This window comes from Rhipicephalus sanguineus, chromosome 9, assembly GCF_013339695.2.
Source record: "Rhipicephalus sanguineus isolate Rsan-2018 chromosome 9, BIME_Rsan_1.4, whole genome shotgun sequence".
Lineage (NCBI taxonomy): Eukaryota > Metazoa > Arthropoda > Arachnida > Ixodida > Ixodidae > Rhipicephalus > Rhipicephalus sanguineus.
This window is the reverse complement of record NC_051184.2, coordinates 128,768,804-128,790,262: the sequence shown is the minus strand read 5'-3', so window position 1 is coordinate 128,790,262 and position 21,459 is coordinate 128,768,804.

The following is a 21,459-nucleotide window of genomic DNA, read 5'->3' as shown; positions in this document are numbered from 1 at the left end:
CTCGGTCGGTCGTAATATCGGCACCGTTGCTATAGTGCTCGCTAGATAGTTGTAGCCTCTTGAACGAATTCCGCAACGGTTGTCGGCGGGTTGCGAAGAAGACCGGCAAACAGTTGTTCTTTGACGCCTCGCATCAAATGTCGTAGTTTCTTGGCTTCCGGCATCTGAGAATCAGCTCGTCGAAATAGGCGGGTCATATCCTCCGCAAACATGGCGACACTCGCATTCGGTTTTTGTATACGCGTCTCGATGAGTTGCTGAGCCGAATCGCGGCGGTTGTTGTTTGCGAAGGTGCTGCGAAGCTGCTGCCGAAATGCATCCCAAGAAGACAATGTGGCCTCGCGATTCTCCTACGACGTACGAGCGCTGTCCGCTAGGGCAAAGTAGACGCGCGAGAGCTTCTGTTCGACGGTCCAATGGTTTGCCTTGGAGACTCGCTCATACTGGTCCGTAATCAGCACTGTAGGAGCGCCATGCCGCGGTACGATGTTGGTCACAAAGAATTCGGCTATTTGGCAGTCGTTCCCAGAACCAGAGACGCTGTCTCGGCATATCGGGTTAAATAGTGCGTTGCAACGATGATCCATGGCTTCCCTGACAACGATGTCGGAAATGGTCCCAGTAAGCCTATTCCAACTTGTGCGAAAAGGGCTTTTGGTAGCTCTGTTGTCTTCAGTCGCTCTGTTGTCTTAGACCTGTTGTCTTCAGTCGTGGTGTTTTGCGTCTTTGTCAATCCCGGCATGTTCTTACCTAGTGTTGCACAGAATTCTGCAACTTTCGGCAGAAATATTTCGTCCGAATACGTGCCATCCTTCTGGCGCCATTTCTAAGTGTCCTGCTGATGGGTCATCGTGGTATGCTTCAAGGTCTCGGATCGGAAAACTGTAGGAACGACAAGCAGGAACATCTTCTTTTGTACAAGGCGTTATTTTGGAAGACGAACGATTACAAACCACGGGAAAAAACACGAGGAACATCGACGGGCTGTCCCTCAAAGTACTTGTTCAGCAGCACTAATTCAGTGGTAGATTTCTGGTGCTGCGCCATTTGCTATGAAGTCACGGCTCCCAAAAAAGAAATATCCAGTCCGCTTTCCGTGGAGGCGGCTTCCGTACATTTAACCGGTGCACGTGACAAACAGCCAGCATCACTATGCTTGCGACTGGACTTGTAGACGACCGTTATGTCGTACCCCTCCAGTCGCAGGCTCCATCTCGCTAGACGTCCTCAAGGGGCATTTAGATTTGCCAGGCAGCACAGTGAATGGTGGTCGCTGATGGCTCGGAAAGGGCTGCCATATAATTATGGCCGAAACTTACTGATGGCCCAAACCACCGCAAGGCATTCTTTTCCTGCCGTTGAGTAGTCAACCTCAGCCTTCGAAAGTGCACGACTAGCGTAAGCAATAACCCGCTCGACACCATTTCGCCACTGAATGAGGACGGCTCCGAGACCTAAGCTGCTTGCATCTGCGTGAATATCAGTCTAGGCTTTCTTATCAAAATGTTCGAGGACTGGGTGGCTCTGAAGGAGCGTTCGCAGTTCGCTGAAGGCATCCTGCTGTTCCTTCAGCCAAGTGAAAGGCGCGTCTTGCTTTGTCAGCCGCTTTAGCGGTTCGGCAATCTTCGAAAAAAATTGACAAAAAAACGGTTATAAGCGGGAAGTCCCGGGAACCATCTAACCGCTTTTTGTCCGTTGGTTTTGGAAATTTTCCTGCTGCCGCTTTCTTCACAGAGTCCGGACCCATGCCTTCAGCAGAGACGACAAGGTCAAGAAAGAGGAGCTCCTCGAAGCCGAAGCGGCATTTCTGTGGCTTTATCGCCAGGATCAGTGTAATGATCATTTTCAAGTGAGATATTCTACCTTAATGATAATTTCAGAGAGCACCGTGACAATCAAGATATCCACAAAGACGGTCTTCTAGCTATGTAACGACATGTGGATGTCAGCAGGAATTCGATAAAGTTCATGTGATTGTCAAAAGTAAAAAGCCAGATGATTGAAGCCGAAATGACTCAGTGGTTAGGCTTGAACAAGGCCATTATAGTCGTGCTCAGTAATCACAAACAAGTGGACAAGGCGTCTTATTAGATCCGTTCATGGTTGTGGTGACGAAGGGTATATGTGTAGTGAAGTATGACGTAAAGTACAGCTTTTGAATGTCGTGGATGCCACATACGAAAAAATCACACCATCTCCCGCTAAAGGGGACTATGGCGCGATGCGAAGCAGCGTTTCTGCATGTCAAGCCCGCGTTTCAGAGCGGGAGTGGAGAGGGGAGTAAGAGGGAAAGTGGAGAGGGGGAGAATGGTGAACAGGTGTGTTAAGAGGGTTTGTGCATGCGCAGTTAGGGTGGTCACGCCGCACACCACCACTACCACCACCGGTTTGAACTCAGCCATAAGATGCCTCGCATCTAAAAATATACGAGTCCCTTACGTGGGAACATGATCTTGGGTTGCCCTGTCCACATCAGAAATGTCGTTCATGTAGTGTAAGAACTGGGCGTGGCTGTGTTTTGATAAATCAATGCTGAAGTCACTAGCAATGATGAGATGCATGGTCATTTCGGCAGAGTTACGTAGAAAGCATGGCCCCGTTTTTTGCGTAAGGATTGGTTACGCTGTCAAGAACCGCTGGACGAACTCCTTTTATGCTCCCGGGCTCAAGCAAAGCCAGAAAAATAAAAATGAAGTTCCGTACCGTGCATTTAGTAGCGACAGTGTTCGCATAGCGTACGCGACGTGTCAACATTTTTTAGTACATTCAAGCAGGGGCGTAGGAAGCAATTTTTTTCGGGGGGGGGGGGGCAAAACCTTGATCTGAAGTGGGGGCCGGGCAGGCAGATGTGGTCGAGTGTTTATTTTGTGTTCTGTGTGTCATGGCAAAAAAATCAGGAAATTTTGTGGAATATATTGAAAGGCATCGGCATGGGCCCTCCCCTGGCTACGCCCCTGCATACAAATTAATATACCCAACGCGTGGCTTCCGGAGAATAGTTGCGTGGTGTGGCTTGCGGCAGACAGGATTTTCACCGGTTGCGGTTATTTCCGCTACAGTGACGTCCTTCCTTTCCTTCGGTGAGAAGGTTGTAGCTTCGGCAATCCTTTTTTTCCCGGTCTGGGCGCGCACGCGAGTTGGCTGTGGTCACGGTCCCGCAACCGCGGCCGTTGAGCAAAACTGCTCGTCCAACCCGTTGAAGGGTACAAAATGTTGCTCCTTGTGCATCGGAAGCACCTCAGAAAGACCAACGGGGAGTACTAAGAGAGCTTTCAAGCACGCAAGCGGTGAGCTTTCAGCGGATGACACGAACTAGCCGCCAACACAAACATCACAGCACTCACACATTTGACGGCTCGCTTTCTATGCCCACACGATGGCGCTGGCTATCCCACGCTCCTTTGCGAAGCGAAACTTACGAAAAGCCCAGCGTCAGGTGGCGTATATATGAAAATGGTCTACAATGCCATGGAAAGTGTAGGGGATGTTATTAGTAGTAAATGTAAGGTAAATGTGAAGAGTGGACGAAAAGATAACCTGCCGCGGGCAGCGACCGATCCTGCGACCTTCGAATAACGCGTCCGATGCTCTACCAACTGAGCTACCGTGGCGACCATCCCCCCGTCCACTTTATAGGGTATATATGTAATTTAAACAAGGGAGCGTCAGTCAGCGCCGCCAGTATCCATGACGGCGAGTGTGGAACCCTCTTTACTGCCTTTTGGCGTCACGAAGCACGTGAACTTATTACGAGGTGGCAGCTGACCAATAATCCCTCGCATACTACCTGAAAGCATCAAGTCTGCCAGAACGAGACCCTCGCTATGAATGAAGAAAAGAAGTATTAATTTTAAGGGCTCGTTTTTCTTTGTTATACACAATATTAATGAGCACTAACAAACAATAATGCCAAGGAAAGTATAGGGGATGTTATTAATAGTAAATGTAAGGTAAATGTGAATGTAACGCTAAATATGAAATGTGCGATGTTTGCTTTTCACGTGCGTAAGAAGTGGACATTTCTTTCATTTTAACCGTGCCGTAATTTTATGCTATGCATTCATTGTGTTCAGCTGCGCCGCGGACTACAGACAAAATTTATAACGTAGCGCAAAACTTAATTCTCAACGATGACAGGCCAACGTGTGACTCGGTGACAAACTTGTACATTCTTCTCGTTGCGAGGCAGTTCTTCACACGTAAAAATTTTCAACGTAAAAACTAGTAGCGTCTGACGTTACTTGTTGGTAACGTCTGACGAAAGTGGTAACGCCTGACGTTTTTATGCCCCGATTTCCGACTATTCAAGCAGATATAAACAAGAAGAAATAGCAGCGACAGCAATACGATTCGGACACAAGCCTCCAACATGGCGCCCGATCAGTAGTTTCGTCAAACCTCCGACATATGGCAGCAATTATGCTAAGGTCTTTTGCATAAGTAAAGAAAATATGGGAAATATATTTAGGGAAAACGTCCGTTGTACAGAACTTGGTTGAGGCAAAAATTAAAGGTGAAAGTGAATGCCGGGTGACAGAGATTCACGAAAAAAAAAGGAGGCCGCGCCTAGAGTATTTTGGAGCCACATAAAGGTGCTAGGTAAGAAGTCTGTCACAATGCAACAAAATATTGCAGGTGAAGGAGGTAATCAATTGGAAGGCTACGAAGCGCTAGGTTACATCCAAAACGCAAGAGCGGAATTGTTTAAAAAGAGCGTCCAGGGGATTTCCCCGGTGAGTAAAAGTTTGGCGGAGAGAGCAACTGAGGAAGAGCTAGTACTTGGGAATTTCAACTGGAGAAAGACTGAAGGAAAAATTCCAAAGCGCACTGCCGCGGGTTTCAATGTGGTTCCCGTTAGCCTCATTAACGAACTAGGACCTAACACTAAGCAAGCATTTTTGAAAGCCGTAGAAAAACGCTTAAAGGACAGACAAATACCGGACTGTTGGCGAAAAGGTAGCATGAACCTAATCTACAAAGGCAAGAGAGAAAAGGATGAGATTCGCTTGTATAGACCACTAACCATTACATCGGTACTATACAGGTTGGCGATGCAAGCAGTAAAAATGAAAATTGAAGCATGGGCAGAACATAACGATATTTTGCGAGAACATCAGAATGGATATTGAGTCGACAGGCGGTTAGACGATAACCTGTTTGTTCTCACTCAGCGTATAGAAATATCTAAAATTGAAAATAAGCCCTCGTACGTGACATTTCTAGACATCACTCGGGCATACGACAACGTTAATCAGGAAATTTTGTGGAATATATTGAAAGGCATCGGCATGGGCCACAACTGTATACAGCTTTTGAGGGAGATATACCGAGAAAATACAGTTTGCATGAAATGGAAAGGAATGAGTAGCAAAGAGAACGTTTAGATTAGGAAGGGGCTGAGACACGGATGTCCTTTGTCCCCGCTGTTATTCATGCTGTACATGGTGAGTATGGAAAAAGCGCTAGAATGTAGAAACATTGGTTTTAATCTGTCACACAAACAGGGCGGCGTGATGATTGAGCAGAAGCTTCTAGGTTTATTGTATGCGGACGATATCGTCTTATTTGCGGACAGTCGACATGATATACAGCGGCTGGCGGATATATGCTGAAGGGAAGGTGAAGCTCTTGGACTAGGATTTAGCGCACCGAATTGCGGATTGATGGTATTCAATAATGATACTTCAATAGCGCAAAAGACGTAGGACACACAAAGGCTTGACTTACGTCTTTTGCGTCGTTTCAATATGAACGCAAACCAACAAGCCCACACCTCCCTTTTGCTGCATTCAATGATCCCTGTGATCAGGCGGTGTAAATACAAGCCCAAGAAATACCGATGGTAAGCGAATACAAGTACCTTGGAGTATGGGTAAATGAGAGTGATCGATACGTGTAGGTACAGAAAAAAGCTTCGGCAGCAAAAGGAAAGAGGAATGCTGCAATAATGAAGCACAGAGCGTTTGGGGATTCAATAGGTACCAGGTGCTTCGAGGTGTGTGGAAAAGTGTAATGGTTCCGGGGCTTACTTTTGGGAACACAGTGGTGTGCATGTGGGAATGGATGTAAATTAAAGGACTGTGGGACGCCTCGCGTTGGGTGCTCACGGGGAGACGACAAATGAGGCTGTAAAGGACGATATGGGATGGGCAGGTGTTGAGGCGAGGGACGCTCAGTTCAAAAGAAGGTTCCAAGAAAGGATAACGAGTATGAAGGAAAGTACATGGGCAGAGAAGGTGTTCCGTTATTTGTAGAGGAAGAGCGTGGTCACACAATGGAGAAAAAGAACTAGGATGCTCACTAGTTAGTGTACGGCTGGTAGTTTAAGCAATGTCAACAAAGAACGTTAAGGGAAACGTCATAGAGGCGGAGGGGATTTACTGGATGGCAGCTATGGAGAAAAAACCGGCTTTTTCAAGTAATTACCGAAAGATCGTGAATGAAATAAGGCGGGAGGCATTTTACGATAATTGAAGCGCAAGCGTTTTACTGTTTGAAGCGCAATCGGTTTGCCTTAGAGCGCGTAGTTATAAAGCGAGTAAAGAAGAACATTGTTCAGTAAAGAAGAACAATGCACATGCTGCGGGGAAGATAAGGAAACGACGGAGCATGTTCTGATTGAATGTGGAGATATCCACCCTTGTGTACGTTTGGGCACGAGCCTGCATTAAGCCTTGGGTTTTATGGACAACAGTGGAAAGCTAAACACAAACGCGATTGAAATAGGTAAGAGGCGGTTCGAGTATTGGTGGCAGAAAGTTACAGAGAAAGGATAAAAATAAATAATGGAAAAAATTAAGGACAGTCTGCCGTAGAGGAGAGAAACGTGGGCTGAGAATCGACATTTTTTTCCGGTAGTAAGATAGATGTTATCGAAGTAGAGGCATTAGGCCCACATTAAAAAAACAAACAGGAAAATATTTCCTTTGTTGAGCCTGGTGGCACATTTGTCACCACTCCCTTATAAAGGGGACGCTCATAGCATCCATCCATCCATCGTCTATTACAGGCGTTCCATAAAATGATTTTCATGGATCGCCGATCCACTAACGCGCCTCACGAAGAGCCACATGGAATTCAAGTGGTAACGGCACACGTCGAAGCATTTCAAGAAGTGAAACGACGCCTGCTGACGCCGCCGACCCTTGCGCACTTCGACGAATACGCCGACACGGACATTCACACCGACGCAAGCAGCGTAGGAGGAGCCTTCCTAGTGCAGAGGACTGACGGACTAGAAAAGGTTGTCAGTTATGCTAGCCGGTCGCTATCTAAGGCGGAAGCCAACTATTCCACAACAGAAAAGGAGTGTCTTGCCATCATCTGGGCTACACAGAGTTCCGCGCCTATCTTTACTGCAGGCCGTTCAATGTTTTGAGTGGCCACCACGCGCTGTGTTCGCTAGCTAACTTGAAGGACCCTGCAGGTTGCCACGCACGGTGGAGTCTATGACTTCAGGAATTCGACAGTACCGTCGACATTACCGTCATTACCGACTGGCTCTCCCGTGCCCCCCCCCCTTACCACAACAACCAGGATGGTGACTACTTCTTGGAACCCTAAATGCTGATGACTTCGCCGAACAACAGCGAGCCGACCTGGAACACACGGGTCTTTTGGAATACCTCGAGGGCAAGGTCACTGTTGTTCCAAAGTTGTTCAAACGAGGACTAGCGTCGTTTTTCTTGCGGAATGGCGTTTTCTTAAAAACGTTTTCACCACTCCGGGCCAACTACCTCCTTGTGGTACCATCAGCTTTACGTCCAGCGGTCCTGGAAGCTTTACATGATGACCCGACGGCTGGACACCTCGGTGTTTCTCACAAGCTGGTGAGAAAACAAGAAATATACTACTGGCCTCGCATCAATGGCGACGTCACCCACTACGTAGAGACTATTGCCTTGCGCAAGCCGTGCCAGAATGTCGGGAATATTTCAGATTGAGTAGATCATTTTGTCAAGATTGCGCACATGACGGGAATAGTCAAGATTATTCCAGAGCCTGCGCGACCACCAGTTTAAGGCAGGAAAGTTGTATGCGTGATTTATAAAAGACGCCGCATCCCAGCGATGAACAGTTTATCGACGGCCGACGTTCTGTTCACCGCTATCAGTGTACAGTGTGTATTGCTATAGTCTGATTTTCAGTCTCCTCCGGCCACAAGTTCGGAGGAGGTGGAGGAATAAACTTTATCGTCAACCAGCAATTTAAGTGTCTTGGCCTAGGCCTCCCACGTGGTGACGTCGAGGTCTTGCCTCTTCGCCGCCTCGCCAAATAAAAATTTTCATTTTGGACACGCCGAGTGCTGTCTTCGTCGACGTCACGACCCCATGACAATATTACGCATGCGTAATTAAGCATAGCCCTGACATGTAAAAATAACGCCAGGCCTGCGTAGAAAGGGCAGAACTGTCACAGTGAAAGGTGGAAGAACGGCCTTTCTAGAGCCTGTTGTAAAATTTTTAACACGAAAGTGTTTTATGCCGGGTTCCACCAAGTACTTCCGTCACGGTTATGACGTTGATAAAATGGACGCCAACGGGTGAGAAAGAAAAAACCAAGAAAAATTTTCAGCCGCTGGGAATCGAACCCACGACGTTGCGGCCGCGACGGTAAGCGCCCGACGCTCAACCGACTAAGCCAACTCGCCAGATGACGGACACTCCACGAACGCGCCTTATATCTTTCACACATCCTCTTTCGCACGGTGCTCTCTGTTGGCGGCGTAGGTAGGCGGTGCCGCCGTCTGTGAGACGTGAAAAGAAGTAATGCGTCGCGATCGACATTTACTAGCGCTTGCTCCGAGATTCCGTGCGATATCAGAGGTCATGGTTAAAGCGTCTCGTAACCAGCGAGTGACACTGGCCGCGCTGGCGTCGCCGATGAAACCTAGACACAGTTACGTTCTTTGCCTCCCGCTTTGTGTTAGCGTGCGCCGGCGAGAGCACCGACTAACAAAACTGCTGCAATACGCCTTGCAAAAAGGACACGATTTCGACGGGAGAATGTCGTCCCTTGGTGGAGCGAGACAGAGGCCAGCGGGACGCACGCGTTTGCGGCTCAAGCGACGAACCTCTGCCTCCTGTGTTGCTGATGCGCAGTGTGGTAGTGTATGCATGAACACAGGCGTCGGTAACACATTACTAGTAAGCACACACTGCCGCTTCTCTCCTTAATTGACGACGTTTTGAAGAAGTGCATATCGGGTACCAGCGTTGATTATGAGCTTGTTGATGTCATCTTTACGCGCAATTCACGATTCGCTGATTCCAAGTATATGTTCACAACTTCAGCTACCACAACGGTTTAATCATGATCATGGGCGTTAGTCGTCGCGATGGAGACATGCCACTAGGCGTCAACATGAGGGCATCGACGTCAAACGGTGCTATAGCTGCAAAACACCAATAGACATTGTAGAAGCTCTCATATATCACTACACGATAAGCACAACTTCTGTGAAGACACGTTACACTTTCGTGTTATACCGATTCCTAATGCGGAGGGATCAGCCATATCTTTTTCTTGTTGTTGTTCTTGTCCTCTGTGCATGGCTCATACCCAATGCAGGGGATTGGCCGATTAGAGGGTGAATTTTTTCTAATATTGCTACGCCACCGTCGCCGCTCTCCCTCTCCCTCCTACCACTACCAGTCCTCGGAAAACTACCGGGCGCAGCTCCCAGAGGTGAGCCTGCATTGACGACCCGACCCGAAATTCCTCTGCGCAGGCTACCCGGACACAAGAACTTGATCAATGTAAATGTGGACGGCACACCTGCAATAGCACTCATTGACACTGGCGCTCACATATCAGTAATGAACTCTAGGCTTCGTGCTCGGCTAAAGAAAGTGCTTACGCCTGCTCCTATCACTGTGGTCCGAGTAGCCGATGGAGCAACGTCAGCTGTCACTGGGATGTGTGCCGGCCGCGTCACTGTGGCTGGATGTCATACTCCTGTTCTGTTTTACGTCCTGGACCACTGCCCACATGACATCATTCTGGGATTAGATTTTCTGTCGGAACATTCCGCCCTAATTGACTGTTCTGCTGGTGTTGTTCAACTCGCTCTACCACACGCCGTTGACACTCCTGCTCCTGCGCCGCCAAGGCTATGCTCCGTCGAGTACATTCGCCTATTCTGTCGAGCTGTGACGTATATGGGAGTCTCTTCCGATCCGCCCGTGGCCGACGGAGATTATGTCGTGTCACCTAACGCTACTGTCCTCTCTTCGTTCAATGCAACGTTCCCGCACACGATTATCACTATGAAGGGCAACGTGGCACGTCTCCCTATTGTGAACTTTGGACTTTGCTCGCAAGTATTGCCCCGAGGAATATGCCTTGCAACACTTGCCCCGGCCGGCGACTACCAAATTTCCGCCTTAACAGAGGATACACCGTCACCTGCCAGTCTTGAGTTGGGCACTCACGAGATGGCATAACGAAAATGATCGCATCTGATCTCCCTGCCGAGCATGTGCACGCGCTTCGTGGCCTTCTTGCCTCGTATCGATACATCTTTGATCTCTACGACCGACCACTAGGCCAAACGACCGTCGTAAAGCATCGGATTAACACCGGCGATTCAAACCCGGTACATCGCCGGCCCTATGATATATCCCCCACCGAACGCCACGTGATCCAGAAAGAAGTCGACAAGATGCTTGCTCGGAACATCATTGAGCCTTCTTCAAGCCCCTGGGCTTCGCCTGTCGTCCTCGTCAAAAAGAAAGATAACAGCTGGCGTTTCTGTGTCGACTACCGGAACCTTAACAAGGTAACGAAAAAAGACGTGTATCCCTGCCACGGATAGATGACGCCCTTGACTGCCTTAGTGGAGCAAATTACTTTTCTTCCATCGACCTCCGTTCCGGCTTCGACAGCGTTCATAACTCCCGACGGACCCTATCAGTTTAAAGTAATGCCGTTCGGGGTATGCAATGCCCCAGCTACATTCGAACGAATGATGACCGCTCTCCTTCACGGTTTTAAATGGTCAGTCTGCTTGTGTTACCTTGATGACGTCATTGTCTTCTCACCGACTTTCGAAACCCACCTCGAGCGTCTCTCGACCATTCTCTCTGTTTTCCGCAAGGCAGCGCTTCAGATAAACTCGTCGAAATGTCACTTCGGCCGCCACCAACTCACTGTCCTCGGCCACCTTGTTGATTCTCCTGGTGTTCGTCCCGAGACTGAGAAAATCCCCGCAGTCAAAGATTTCCCTCTGCCGACCTCCGCGAACGACGTTCGGAGCTTTCTGGGCCTCTGCTCCTACTTTCGCAGATTTGTGCAGAATTTCGCTCACATCGCGCGCCCACTCACGGAACTACTGAAGAAAGATGTGACTTTTGTGTGGGGACCTGAACAAGCCAGAGCATTCGCTGAACTGACCACCAGACTTACGACGCCACCGATTCTCGGCCACTTTGATATGTCCGCTCCAACCGAAGTGCGCACCGACGCAAGTGGCCATGGAATCGGAGCAGTTTTGGCACGAAGACAGCATGGCTGCGAGTGCGTCATCGCATACGCTAGCCACCTCTTATCGCCAGCGGAACAAAATTACTCCATCACCGAACACGAATGCCTTGCGCTCGTCTGGGCAGTGGGTAAATTTCGGCCATATTTGTATGGAATGCCATTCACAGTTGTAACTGACCATCACGCCTTATGCTAGCTGTCGTCCTTGAAAGATCTTTTGGCCTGGTATGTACCGATCTGTCCACCGTTACGTCGCTCCTTGTAAATCCTGTCAGCACCGCAAAAAAGCCAACAACCCTTCCAGCGGGACGCCTTCAGCCCATTCAGATACCATCGGAACCATTTTATAGAGTAGGTCTTGACCTACTTGGACCTTTCCCTTTATCGGTCAGTGGGAGCAAGTGGATAGCAGTCGCCACGGACTACACCACTCGGTATGCCATCACGGGGTCCCTTCCTCCCAGTTGTGCAATCGACGTCACCGACTTTCTCCTAGAAGACGTCATACTACATCACGGCGCCCCTCGACAACTACTTACCGATCGGGGCCGCTACTTCCTATCCCAGGTTATACAAGACATATTGCATTCTTGCGCTACAAGACACAAGTTCACAACAGCCTATCACCCTCAAACCAACAGGCTCACCAAACAGCTAAATCGAACTATCACAGAAGTGCTCGCCATGTACGTTTCCCCCGACCATCATGTCTGGGACGCGGTCCTGCCATTTGTGACATTTGCCTATAATACGTCCCGACATGATACTGCAGGTTTCTCGCCTTTTTTCTCATGTATGGACGAGAACCCACGCTACCTTTTGACACGCTCCTTCCTACCGCTACCCACACATCGGACTACGCCCGCGATGTTATCTCTAGAGCTCTACAGGCACGTAAAATTGCTCGCCTGCGTCTTAGTGATTCGCAATACCGCCAACGACTGATCTACAATGCCCGCCACCATGATGTCAACTTCCAGCGTGGTGACACCGTCCTTCTCAGCACGTCATCACGGCGAGTTGGCCTGTGCGCAAAGCTGACTTCGCCATACTCGGGTCCGTACCGTGTCGTGCGCCAAGTTACCGACGTGACCTATGAAATTGAACCACTTCACACCAACAGCGCGCACTCGTGTTCTGACGTTGTCCACGTCTTTCGGCTGAAGCGATACCACTCGGACCAACCGAGCACCGAGACGGTGCCTTCGCCACCGGGGGTGATGCTACGTGGCGCCACAGATAACTCGAAACTCGATAGGGAAGAAGACGATGTCTGAGCTCTCGTGCAGACTGGGTTCCGTCTTGTATGCCTGCCTCTTTTATCGATAGTAAACATATTTCTCAGACGCCTTTTCCCCGTAACAATATCTTGAAGATACTAATACAAGTACGCTGGCAGGGTACCCACTACGTCATAAGCGTACCTTTTGTAAAGTTGGGAAGCACCCACTAAGCTGTTATTCATCATTCTGCAGAGAAGCCAGCTACCTGCTAAACATCTGTAAGGCATTATGTTCACTTTGTTGATGGCATCCCACATCTTGTGCTCGGCTTCCACGTATAGGGCCAGTATGTTGGCGATGGTCTAGTTTAGATGCTCTGTGAGGCCATTGGTCTGAGGGTGGTAGGTGGTTGTCCGGCGATGACTTGTCTGGCTGTATCTAAAGATCGCCTGAGTTAGCTCCGCAGTAAAGGCCGCACCTCTGCCAGAAATGAGGACATCTGGGGCGCCATGACGCAGGACGGTGTTCTGACCGACATGGCCACCTCGGCGGCTCATCGTTTGTGCAGGGCCCTTGTCTCGGCGTAGCGGGTGAGGTAGTCGGTAGCTACGACGATCCATTTGTTTCCGGAAGTCGACGTCGGGAACTGCCACAGTTAGTCCATGCCGACTCGCTGGAACGGGCGGTGTGGCAGCTCGATCGAATGAAGAAGTCCGACAGGCCTTGTCGGCGATGCCAGCGTCGCTGACAGTCTCGGCAAGTCTTTACGTAGTGGGTGACGTCGGCATTGATGCGAGGCCAGTAGTATATTTCTTGTATTCTCGCCAGCCTGTGGGAAACACCGAGGTGTCCAGCCGTCGGGTCATCATGTAAAGCTTCTGGAACCGCTGGACGTAGAGCTGAAGGTACCACGAAGAGGTAGTTGGCCCGGAGTGGCGAGAAGGTTTCCTTTAGGCAAACGCCATTCCGCAAGAAAAGCGACGATAGTTCTCGCTTGAATAATTTTGGAACGGTGGCCTTGCCCTCGGGGTATTCCAGAAGACCCTTGAGTTCCGGGTCGGCTCGCTGTTGTTCGGCGAAGTCATCAGCATTTAGTGTCCCAAGAAGTAGTCACAATCCTGGTCGTTGTGGTAAGGGGGGGGGGGGGGGGGCACGGTACAGGCAGTCGTCGTCGGACTGCTTTTGTCCGGACTTGTCAACGATGGTAATGTCGAATTCCTGAAGTCGCAGATTCCACCGTGCGTGGCGATCTGCAGGGTCCTTCAAGTTGGCTAGCGAACACAACGCGTGGTGGTCGCTCAAAACATTGAAAGGCCTGCTGTAATGATTGGGGCGGAACACTGATGTAGTCCAGATCATGGTAAGACACTCCTTTTCTGTTGTGGAATAGTTGGGTTCCGCCTTAGATAGCGACCGGCTAGCATACAACCTTTGACAACCCTTTCTAGTCCGCCAGTCCTCTGCATTAGGAAGGCTCCTAGACCTACGCTGCTTACGTCGGTGGGAATTTCCGTGTCGGCGTATTCGTCCAAGTGCGCAAGGGTCGGCGGCGTTAGCAGGCGTCGTTTCAGTTCTTGAAATGCGAAAGGAGCGCGCTGCTCACAAATAGGTTACAACTGTGACAGTTCGCGCGGATCCTGTGTACACTTGTGCGTTCATTTCGTGCGTCCTCTTTTGTATTTGATCACCGCGCTTTAATTGTGGAGCTGTGAAAGTTGTTAGCTCGCGCTCATACTGTGTATGTTCCTTCCATGCGTCCTTTGTTCTTGAGCAGCGCGTTGCAAGTTTCCAGCTGCTTGCCGTTCTTCGCGTGACATTACAACTTCTTGCTATAGCATTCGTTCCTTCGCCCTTGGCGCGAAACAATGCACAACAAACACTCAACTACGTCTGTGAAGCCATGTTTTACTTTCGTGTTATACCGATTCCTATGACAGAGGGATCAGCCATGTTTTTTTTTTTTTTTTCATTCTCTCATCACGTGTCTTGTTCCTTGTGCATATATATATATGTGAATGTTCTTGAATAAATTACAGTTCCTAGTCTGCGCTCCGTATGTGCCACTTTGCTTTGTGCGTGTTGTTTTGCGCGACGTTTATTAATGGTATACTGCCAACTCGCCCAGCAAGCTGTCCTTCTGAGATATTTTAACTTTCTTCTACTTGGCACTGAAATGGAACGATTTGCAGCGGCTGAAACTTCGGTAGAAGACGACGGCTTCATTCTGTGCTGCACAAAATAGTTTAGTTTTGGATAGCGACAGCGTAATTTTGTAAAAATAACTTCCTCTATTCTTGTTGAACAGAAATTCCTATGCTAAGGGTACAAGATATGCCGATATTCCTTTAGATAAATGTTCTACCGATGTTTTGAATTAATGCACGCCTTCTAAATCTGTCACGAATTATGAGTGCTGATGTGAGAATAATAGAAAGTACCGAACCACTGAGAGCGGCTTTCGCTAGAGTGTCCACCATTTCATTTATTTTAGATGCAAAGTATCTTATGGCGGAGTTCAATCCGGTGGTGGTGGTGGTGGTGTGCGGCGTGACCACCCTTACTGCGCATGCGCATACCCTCTCCACTCACCCTCTCCCCTCCTCTTCTCCACTTCCCCTCTACACTACCCCTCTCCCCTCTTCTCTCCCTCTTCCCTCCACCTCTCCACTTTCCCTCTCCCCTCCCCCTGTCCACTCTTCCTCTGAAACGCGGGCTAGACATGCCGAAAGTCTCTCCTGCGCAACGCTGCGATGAGCACCAGCGCACGCGCGTCCCCTCCCCCTCTCTCTCCTCTCGTACGCTGCCCCCCTCTCGCACGCCTGCCGACTGCGTTTCCCGCTCGCCCTGTGAGAATTAAAGGCCAGGCTAGAGGGAAGACAAGACGCGCGTAGCGTTCCTCTTCGCGTTCCACGACGCGAGGTCGGTAGCATGCCCAAAGAACGCCAACGGAACGCGATCGTGCAAGTGCTCCGGCTTCGCATCGCCTCATGGTCCCCTTTAGCGGCAAATTGTGTAATTTTTATTCCTTTGTGGTACCTCGATCAATCTAATTAATGTGACATGGGTGGGAACAATACAATGACAAGCACGTGATAATCTAGAATCACTTTGCAGGTAGTGCTTAACACCAAGATAAATGCTGTAACTATGACCACACTGGATGTTGGTGGAGCGAGCATCCGTAAAGCCACAATCACCGCTAGAAATTCCGCCGAAAATACTGATAAGAAATCGGGATGTCACAAGGAGAACGACCATTTGAATGTTTGAGAGGAAATACCAATGCCACAATTTTTGTTCTGATTGTGAGGAATCTCTAGCTATGATATCAGCATGGAGGCCTTAAGGGCTTCCTCGGCAGCAGTGCAAGTCCACTTGCGGGGTACCCATTACGCTATAAATCACTGTATTTGTTGTGAGGTAGGGGAGCAACCACTATGTCATTCTTTGTCATTCTGAGGAGAACCGCGGTACCCGCTAAACATATGTAGGGCATTCTGTGAACTTTGTTGATGCTGTGCCTGATGACGATGATGAATTATGGCAGAGCCCTTTGTAATGGGTTGGAAGTATTCAACAACCCACTCGTGGCGCAATTCGCATTGTGTGACACCTGGTTAACGAATTCGCGTTGCGTAACGCCTGGCATTTATTTTACTCTTCTACGACGCTATAGTGCATATAGTAATGTGGTTGGTTGCCGACATAAAGTCTCTATAGGGCTTTTTTTGCAAAGTAGTTTCAAGCACCGGCATGGCTCCCTGGTAGAACACTGGGCTGCCACGCAGAGGGCCCAGGTTTGAACCTCATTCCACCCAGTCGAAAATCACAACAGGATACTGCGACAGAAATTCTGTTGTCCTTTCGTATTTTGGGACGCTGTTGTCTGTTGTCTGTCTTATTATCTTTCGCGCTATAGTCTGTTGTATGTCCTATTGTCTTTCGCGCTGTGGTCTGTTGTCTGTCCTATTGTCTTTCGCGCTGCTGTCTGTTGTCTGTCCTATTGTCTTTCGCGCTGCTGTCTGTTGTCTGTCCTATTGTTTTTTGCGCTGTTGTCTGTCCTATTGTCTTTCGCGCTGTTGTCTGTCCTGTTGTCTTTCGCGCTGTTTTCTGTTGTCTTTCGCACTGTAGTCGATTGTCTGTCCTATTGTCTTCCGCGCTGTAGTCTGTCCTGCATTGTGTCGCAAGGGTTGTGCCAGGGTTTTTAAAAAAAATACACCATCTGTACACTTATACATACGTCTCTACAAAACGAGAAAAGTGAAGGTGACAAGTAGTCATTTTTAACAAAAATGCCCTTTACTGAAATTCTTCAACGAAAAAAGAAAAAAAAAACATGAGGGGTCCCACCAGATCTTATCGCCGCAAGTCGGCACACTTCTGAGCCAGATACTTCTGGAGGCACTTGTGTCTCTTCTGTAGGTCCTCCGGTGGACAACCCTTTACTTTTAGGAAGTGGAGGAAGGAGGCTTTAAATATAAGGCAAAACATAGAAAACAAATTTTGGCAGCCAACTGAACAAACTGCTAATAAATACGATAGATAATCTATTTACCTCTCAAATATTTTGGATTATAACCACAAAAAATTAGCTTAATACTGTAATTGTTGAAATTTTTACTGCACTTATCATATTTTCAAAAGTACCACTAAAGAACACTTATTAATGTGAGAGCGCCGCTCATTTTCTTTTTAATGCTGCCTTCCTTGGTGATCAGAATGTTGAAAGCGGACATTTTTCAGAACCTAACAAGGAATCGCACTCTTTGCTCACAGTACATAATAGTCAAATTTCGTTACTACGAACACCACATTAACGAATGTTTATAATTTACGAATGTTTCAAATTTACGAATATTTTTTAAAATCCCCGCGAAATCGCCTATATTTCATGTAACAATATTTCAGAACGAATTTCAATATAATGCACATTTCAGAATAATGTACAAAATTTATTTGTTCTCCTACCGTAAAATGCTGAGCAAGCGCACCCCCCCCCTACGGTGAAGGATAATCCGACAAGATTTGGAGGGGGGCGCTTGCTCAAACCCGGACCGAAATTGAAGATTGCGGTGGGAGAGCCGCTAAAAATAAAGAATGCCCATCCACCTTTCTAATGAAATGCTTTGTGTATTTACTGTTTTTATTCTCCCTCGTCACTGTCAAACCACTGAAGCAGCGACAGGTTTGACCAATATACGACCAGCCACATAACAACGAAATTTCATAAACATTAGACACGCATTCTGTGTACTCGTCCTTCTGGTTCTTTTTTACACAAGCGATGCTCGTCTTGAAAAAAAGAGTGGTCGCAGGGAGTAGGGGGGGGGGGCGCTTTCTCGGTCACTGGCGCTTATTTCAGATCTCCGCAAAACTGGAGGGGAGCGCTTGCTCGGGTGGGGCCGCTTGCTCGGCATTTTACGGTACACTCAAGGAACATGAGTGTTACGAATTCATTTAAAAGTAACAGCGCCATAACTCTCACGTGGCACAGTAACAGCTGTTCTTGCATGCCCGCCTCAAAGACGGTAGCTATCATCATCACCGTGCTCAGAGCCGACTGCTTGCGCCAGCACACAGATATGGTTTAATGTGCGGTAGCTTAGCAGTCATAGCCTTGTTGCCTCAGCCTTCGTCGTGTGTCGTTCGTGCCACACACTTGTGAAGGCTGGTGTGTTCATTGTCAGTGTTCTTGTAAGGTTTCTGCAAAGTTTTTGAAGACTCAACGATACCACGGCAGGTCATGGCGCTAAAAAGAAGCGAAGGCAGCTTTCCCTGCAGGAAAACGTGCATTAGTTGAGAGAAATTGATGCAGGCAAAAAGTAAATTGACCTCTGCAAAGAGCGTGGCATTGCCCTATCGACAGCCTCATGATATTGAATGACATAGAAAAGATTGTGAAGCTGAACAGTCACAACTTGCACCTACTAGGAAATGGCTGCGCCTGGACAATTTTCAAAATGTCGACCAAGCTGTGCTGACCTGCTTTCAAGATGTGAGGCTGCAAAACGTCCCGGTACCTTGCTTTGAAGCTCGCTTTGAAGTAACTAGCTTTGAAGCTAGTGCAAGTTGGCTTGTTTGTTTTCGTCAGGGGAACGGCATAACCTGGCAGGTAGTCTCAGGTGAGGAAAAGGCTGTGGACAAAGAGGGCGCAGAATTGTGCTGGAATGAGTTTCCGAGAGATTGCAGAGTCGTACTCTGAAGACGACATTTTCAACGCGGATGAGACTGCATGCTTTTAGCAGCTTCTGCCAGACCGGATGATGCACTTCAAAGGGCAGCAATGTAAAGGAGGCAAGAAGTCTCATCTCCGCGTGACAGTCTTGCTCTGCTGCAATGCATCAGGCACAAAGAAAATATATAATGCCGCTTGTGACTGGAATGTACGCAAAGCCTCGCTGCTTGAACGTCGAATTCCTACCATACAACTACCGTTCGAATAAGTGCGCCTGGATGACAAGGGAATTGTTTTGATGGTGGCTTATCAAACTTGACGACCAAATGAGGAGAGAAAACAGAAAAATTCTTTTGGTCGTTGACAAGTGCTCAGCGCACATCGTGAATCTTCGCTTGACACACGTTCACCTGGAATTTCTGCCACCGAATCTTTGCTGCAACCACTAGACTAAAGAATCAGAGTGCTAAGGCGGAATTTCGCAAGCGCTTTGTGCAGCGATTGATTATTTCATTACAACGACATTCCAAAATAAATGAATTGCAGCTGTTCCGCTTCATTCGTTATATCAAGATTTAACTGTAACAGCACACTGTTAATTTGACAAGAGGCATTCTGCTTCACGGTGTCACAACACAACCAAGTATACACTATTTTAATGTAATCGGCAGGAACGCAGATGTGTACAGGAATGGATTGACTACTAATAAGGTTTCATGCTGAGTGAAAATTTAGAAAACAGGCATTTACAGCCCGCCTAATCAAAACGATTGGGGGCTGCTTTCTGTTCGACACAATCATATTAACCCGATCAGTAAGCGAAGGAATAAAAAGAGGACGTTAATTGTAGCTTTAAAATTAAGTGCATGAATGAGAAAAATATTAAAGAGGTCAAAATCAGAAATCAAATAAGCCTTGACTTTTTAAAGAAATTTTGATTACAAGCTGGCTCTTCACTCGGTACACTTCCATGTTTACCTGACATTGACGCCAGCTTCACAGGAGAGAGTGTCGGATATGTCCGCGTCATTCCTTTCGACAAAGCGCGGTTCGACAGTGTGCCTGTCAGGCTTCTTTGGGCCAACACCTCATTAACCCACAGGCGCACTGCCAGCTGCTTGCAGAATGTTGAGTCTAAGGGAACTTGCAGCAACCGCTGCCATGTGTCCACATCAATGTATGTGCCATGGCCCACATCGACCTGCATAAAAAGAACCGCTTCTGTACTCCCAATATTGAAAGCATTAAAGCATAGCAGAACACATAAAAGTGCCCAGTTTCAGAGGAAGCTGTCGAGTCCAAGCAATTCACTACTGCAATCGCAAACATGCATATAGTCCATTGATAATGTATTGACTCAGCAGGTCTTTTAGTTGCTAGATAAAAGCCTAAAGTTACTAGGACATAAATAATGGTAGTGTAAGGTAGATAGTTTTAATTTTTAATGATAAATGTCATGACTACGACGAACCAAATCCTGTCGACTAATTGGTTAAACATGTCAAAGGTATCCCACTTTATTCAGATCTGCACATGCAAGCAGGCTGTATTTTCAGATTTACAGAACTTCGCTCTGATAGCTTGCGTTCAACAAAAATGTATTGGCAGATTTTATTTGTGTCTAGTACATGTGTAGAGGTGGGAGCTGCCGCCCTCAAAATTTCTAGTGATGCATGTTCAAAATGGCAGAAGAAATCTACGTTTTTAGTTCGCTCTACATTCGGCCTTGAAATCTGATAATACTGCTGTAAGCAATAGCAGGACGCTCATGCAACCACCTTCAAATAATTTTCTGAGCGCTGGGAAAGTCATACAACAAAAAATCTTTTTTTAGTTACATGCGCTCTGCATATGTCTACATAACATAAAAAACAGGACAAAACAAAAATATTGAGTAGAGATGCATGGTAAATCTCTCGTAGAAATACAGTCTTCTACCATTTATTTGGACTTTAAAAATTCAGACATGCTCATTTATTCGGACACCTTCGTGGCATTGACACTCGTTCATTGAAGCAATGTAAATTTATGAACGAAAATTCAGACGTGCCACAATGCGCCATCACATTTTTGGGACTCTGGCTGCCCGATCGGGTGCGACATCTAACGCCATTACAAGCTTTCAGCGATGTTATAGCAGTAGAAAGGTAAATCCTTCTAGCCATTATATAGTAATGTTTACAACATTTTCGTTAAGCAGCCAGCACTGGACAGTTGCACTGGCAACATATGGTCGGAGGTTGTGCCAGCGTAACAATCTGCGCAATGATTTCAACTGCTGATCTCGAAGGCTATGTCTATTGGCTACACACAATAGTTGCCTTGTGGCTTTAGCCAGTCAAATATACATTGAATGGCTGCCACAACCAAATTGCTGGCCGAACCAATTCATACTCGGAGTCAGCTTAGTGTTGTGTTAGGCTGAATGACAGCTTGTACTACCTGGATAGAGATGACAACACGAGCGTTGCAGCATGAACTAGTCCAACGTCGTCTTTTGGCGCTTGAGGGTATTCATTGTTTGCATTGTCAGCTGTTTCAGCGGCTAGGCCTGAACTGCGTCGCATGCTTTGTGTT